This window comes from Cryptomeria japonica, unplaced genomic scaffold, assembly GCF_030272615.1.
Source record: "Cryptomeria japonica unplaced genomic scaffold, Sugi_1.0 HiC_scaffold_811, whole genome shotgun sequence".
NCBI classification, from domain to species: domain Eukaryota; kingdom Viridiplantae; phylum Streptophyta; class Pinopsida; order Cupressales; family Cupressaceae; genus Cryptomeria; species Cryptomeria japonica.
In genome coordinates this window covers 16,945-22,500 of record NW_026729559.1, presented here as the reverse complement: position 1 = coordinate 22,500, position 5,556 = coordinate 16,945, and positions in this window count along the sequence as shown.

Here is a 5,556-nt window from a genome sequence, read left to right as displayed (position 1 = left end):
CAACCGCCAAACATCGAAAGAGTCGCGATGCTCCGCAACCTACGTGCAAAGCGGTCGCACACCGGGTAAGGGAGTGAGAGCCCCAAACATAGCTGGGCGAGGCGCTCACTCCGCTCTTTAATATCTCGTTAATACCGCCAAGGAAATGGCACAAGCACACACACACAAGCATCCTCGGAAGAGGACAGTTCGAGTGACAGGTCAAATCCAAGAGTTCCGAAGACTACCTCCAGGAACAATCGGGAACAAGACCGATTACAAGTCGTCGAGTCTGTTACTGGGCGAACACGAGATGCGCACAGGAAATCGATCAGCCCTCACAATGGCCCAAGGCCAGAGATCGGACTGCTACGATTTACCCCAACAATCATCGTGCCACTCTTCGCAGAGAGGTGATAGACGCCAACGAGCCCGCGCATAGCAATCGAGGTGTAAAAAGGGCGTTGAAGGCAGGAAGCCTGGACGAAAGAGGCTACGAGGTCACCTCGAAGCGGTCTAAGAATCGGGCGCACTTGGGGCGACTACCAGTGCCAACCCCTTATCCCGCGGTGCGTCCGACACAGAGAAATTTCCAAGGCGGCCAAGGAGCCTCCCCGCATAGCAATCGGGGTGTGAGGTTACGGATGCAGCATTGATAGCAATCGAGGTGGGAGGCGAAGGATGCAGAAGTGAGAGCCGAGGGATGTAGCAGAGATAGCAATCGGGGTGTGTGATGCAGAAGAGATAGCAATCGAGGTGTGCGGTGGGAAGGGCCCAGCAGCCAGAATGCATGAAGCGACGGATGAAGCAGTGATGACAACCGGGCTGTGAGGAGAGGAGGGATGCAGCCAAGAAAGCAATCAGGGCTCGAGGCAAGGGATGCATCAAGGATAGCAATCATGTTGTGAGGCGAGATTCCAAAGGCTAAACGTGAGAGGCTGCAGGGTCGACTCAGAGAGGTCTATGCATGTGAGAGGCTGAAAGCAAGGTCAACTCGGAGCGGTCTATGCATCGGGCGCGCTTGGGGCGACTACCAGTGCCAACCCCTTATCCCGCGACGCGTCCGACAAAGAGAACGTTCCAAGGCGGCAGAGGAGGTTACCAGCCGAAGGATGCAGTAGCAATAACAGGTATAGTTCCGCGGCGGCCGAGAAGACTCACCGCATAGGAATCGGGATGCGAGGCGAGGGATGCGGCGGGAAGGCCCCGACGGCTAAACGGAAGAGGCTGCAGGGCCGCCTCGGAATGGTCCAAGCATCGGACGCGATTGGGACGACTACCAGTGCCAACCCCTTATCCCGCGATGCGTCCGATACACAGATAGTTCCAAGGCGGCCGAGGAGCCTCACCGCATATCAATCGGGGTGCGAGGCGAGGGATGGGGCGGGAAGGCCCCAACGGCTAGACGGAAGAGGCTTCAGGGCCACCTCGGAATGCTCCAAGCATCGGACGCGCTTGGGGCGACTACCAGTGCCAACCCCTTATCCCGCGATGCGTCCGATACACAGATGGTTCCAAGGCAGCCGAGGAGCCTCACCGCATAGCAATCGGGGGTGCGAGGCGAGGGATGGGGCGGGAAGGCCCCAACGGCTAGACGGAAGAGGCTTCAGGGCCGCCTCGGAATGGTCCAAGCATCGGACGCGCTTGGGGCGACTACCAGTGACAACCCCTCATCCCGCGATGCGTCCGATACGAAGATGGTTCCAAGGCGGCCGAGGAGCCTCACCGCATAGCAATCGGGGTGCGAGGTGGGGGATGCGGCGAGATGGCCCCAACGGCTAGACGGAAGAGGCCACAGGGCCGCGTCGGAATAGTCCAAGCATCGGACGCGCTTGGGGCGACTACCAGTGACAACCCCTTATCCCGCGATGCGTCCGATACGAAGATAGTTCCAAGGCGGCCGAGGAGCCTCACCGCAATCCGGGTGCGAGGTGGGGGATGCGGCGAGATGGCCCCAACGGCTAGACGGAAGAGGCTGCAGGGCCGCCTCGGAATAGTCCAAGCATCGGACGCGCTTGGGGCGACTACCAGTGACAACCCCTTATCCCGCGATGCTTCCGATACGAAGACAGTTCCAAGGCGGCCGAGGAGCCTCACCGCATAGCAATGGGGGTGCGAGGTGAGGGATGCGGCGAGATGGCCCCAACGGCTAGACGGAAGAGGCCACAGGGCCGCCTCGGAATAGTCCAAGCATCGGACGCGCTTGGGGCGACTACCAGTGACAACCCCTTATCCCGCGATGCATCCGATACGAAGATAGTTCCCAGGCGGCCGAGGAGCCTCACCGCATAGCAATCGGGGTGCGAGGCGAGGGATGCGGCGAGATGGCCCCAAAGGGTAGACGGAAGAGGCTGCGGGGCCGCCTCGGAATAGTCCAAGCATCGAACGCGCTTGGGGCGACTACCACTGCCAACCCCTTATCCCGCGATGCGTCCGATACACAGATAGTTCCGAGGCGGCCGAGGAGCTGGGGGATGCGGCGAGATGGCCCCAACGGCTAGACGGAAGAGGCTGCAGGGCCGCCTCGGAATAGTCCAAGCATCGGACGCGCTTGGGGCGACTACCAGTGACAACCCCTTATCCCGCGATGCGTCCGATACACAGATAGTTCCGAGGCGGCCAAGGAGCCTCACCGCATAGCAATCGTGGTGCGAGGTGGGGGATGCAGCGAGATGGCCCCAACGGCTAGACGGAAGAGGCTGCAGGGCCGCCTCGGAATGGTCCAAGCATCGGACGCGCTTGGGGCGACTACCACTGCCAACCCCTTATCCCGCGATGCGTCCGATACACAGATAGTTCCAAGTCGGCCGAGGAGCCTCACCGAATAGCAATCGGGGTGCGAGGCGAGGGATGCGGCGAGAAAGCCCCAACGGCTAGAGGGAAGAGGCTTCAGGTCCGCCTCGGAATGGTCCAAGCATCGGACGCGCTTGGGGCGACTACCAGTGACAACCCCTTATCCCGCGACGCGTCCGATACACAGATAGTTCCAAGGCGGCCGAGGAGCCTCACCGCATAGCAATCGGGGTGCGAGGCGAGGGATGCGGCGAGAAGGACCCAACGGCTAGACGGAAGAGGCTTCAGGGCCGCCTCGGAATGGTCCAAGCATCGGACGCGCTTGGGGCGACTACCAGTGACAACCCCTTATCCCGCGACGCGTCCGATACACAGATAGTTCCAAGGCGGCCGAGGAGCCTCACCGCATAGCAATCGGGGTGCGAGGCGAGGGATGCGGCGAGAAGGACCCAACGGCTAGACGGAAGAGGCTTCAGGTCCGCCTCGGAATGGTCCAAGCATCGGACGCGCTTGGGGCGACTACCAGTGACAACCCCTTATCCCGCGACGCGTCCGATACACAGATAGTTCCAAGGCGGCCGAGGAGCCTCACCGCATAGCAATCGGGGTGCGAGGCGAGGGATGCGGCGAGAAGGACCCAACGGCTAGACGGAAGAGGCTTCAGGGCCGCCTCGGAATGGTCCAAGCATCGGACGCGCTTGGGGCGACTACCAGTGACAACCCCTTATCCCGCGATGCGTCCGATACACAGATAGTTCCAAGGCGGCCGAGGAGCCTCACCGCATAGCAATCGGGGTGCGAGGCGAGGGATGCGGCGAGAAGGACCCAACGGCTAGACGGAAGAGGCTTCAGGGCCGCCTCGGAATGGTCCAAGCATCGGACGCGCTTGGGGCGACTACCAGTGACAACCCCTTATCCCGCGACGCGTCCGATACACAGATAGTTCCAAGGCGGCCGAGGAGCCTCACCGCATAGCAATCGGGGTGCGAGGCGAGGGATGCGGCAAGAAGGACCCAACGGCTAGACGGAAGAGGCTTCAGGGCCGCCTCGGAATGGTCCAAGCATCGGACGCGCTTGGGGCGACTACCAGTGACAACCCCTTATCCCGCGACGCGTCCGATACACAGATAGTTCCAAGGCGGCCGAGGAGCCTCACCGCATAGCAATCGGGGTGCGAGGCGAGGGATGCGGCGAGAAGGACCCAACGGCTAGACGGAAGAGGCTTCAGGTCCGCCTCGGAATGGTCCAAGCATCGGACGCGCTTGGGGCGACTACCAGTGACAACCCCTTATCCCGCGACGCGTCCGATACACAGATAGTTCCAAGGCGGCCGAGGAGCCTCACCGCATAGCAATCGGGGTGCGAGGCGAGGGATGCGGCGAGAAGGACCCAACGGCTAGACGGAAGAGGCTTCAGGGCCGCCTCGGAATGGTCCAAGCATCGGACGCGCTTGGGGCGACTACCAGTGACAACCCCTTATCCCGCGACGCGTCCGATACACAGATAGTTCCAAGGCGGCCGAGGAGCCTCACCGCATAGCAATCGGGGTGCGAGGCGAGGGATGCGGCGAGAAGGACCCAACGGCTAGACGGAAGAGGCTTCAGGGCCGCCTCGGAATGGTCCAAGCATCGGACGCGCTTGGGGCGACTACCAGTGACAACCCCTTATCCCGCGATGCGTCCGATACACAGATAGTTCCAAGGCGGCCGAGGAGCCTCACCGCATAGCAATCGGGGTGCGAGGCGAGGGATGCGGCGAGAAGGACCCAACGGCTAGATGGAAGAGGCTTCAGGGCCGCCTCGGAATGGTCCAAGCATCGGACGCGCTTGGGGCGACTACCAGTGACAACCCCTTATCCCGCGACGCGTCCGATACACAGATAGTTCCAAGGCGGCCGAGGAGCCTCACCGCATAGCAATCGGGGTGCGAGGCGAGGGATGCGGCGAGAAGGACCCAACGGCTAGACGGAAGAGGCTTCAGGGCCGCCTCGGAATGGTCCAAGCATCGGACGCGCTTGGGGCGACTACCAGTGACAACCCCTTATCCCGCGACGCGTCCGATACACAGATAGTTCCAAGGCGGCCGAGGAGCCTCACCGCATAGCAATCGGGGTGCGAGGCGAGGGATGCGGCGAGAAGGACCCAACGGCTAGACGGAAGAGGCTTCAGGGCCGCCTCGGAATGGTCCAAGCATCGGACGCGCTTGGGGCGACTACCAGTGACAACCCCTTATCCCGCGACGCGTCCGATACACAGATAGTTCCAAGGCGGCCGAGGAGCCTCACCGCATAGCAATCGGGGTGCGAGGCGAGGGATGCGGCGAGAAGGACCCAACGGCTAGACGGAAGAGGCTTCAGGGCCGCCTGGGAATGGTCCATGCATCGCACGCGCTTGGGGCGACTACCAGTGACAACCCCTTATCCCGCGACGCGTCCGATACACAGATAGTTCCAAGGCGGCCGAGGAGCCTCACCGCATAGCAATCGGGGTGCGAGGCGAGGGATGCGGCGAGAAGGACCCAACGGCTAGACGGAAGAGGCTTCAGGGCCGCCTCGGAATGGTCCAAGCATCGGACGCGCTTGGGGCGACTACCAGTGACAACCCCTTATCCCGCGACGCGTCCGATACACAGATAGTTCCAAGGCGGCCGAGGAGCCTCACCGCATAGCAATCGGGGTGCGAGTCGAGGGATGCGGCGAGAAGGACCCAACGGCTAGACGGAAGAGGCTTCAGGGCCGCCTCGGAATGGTCCAAGCATCGGACGCGCTTGGGGCGACTACCAGTG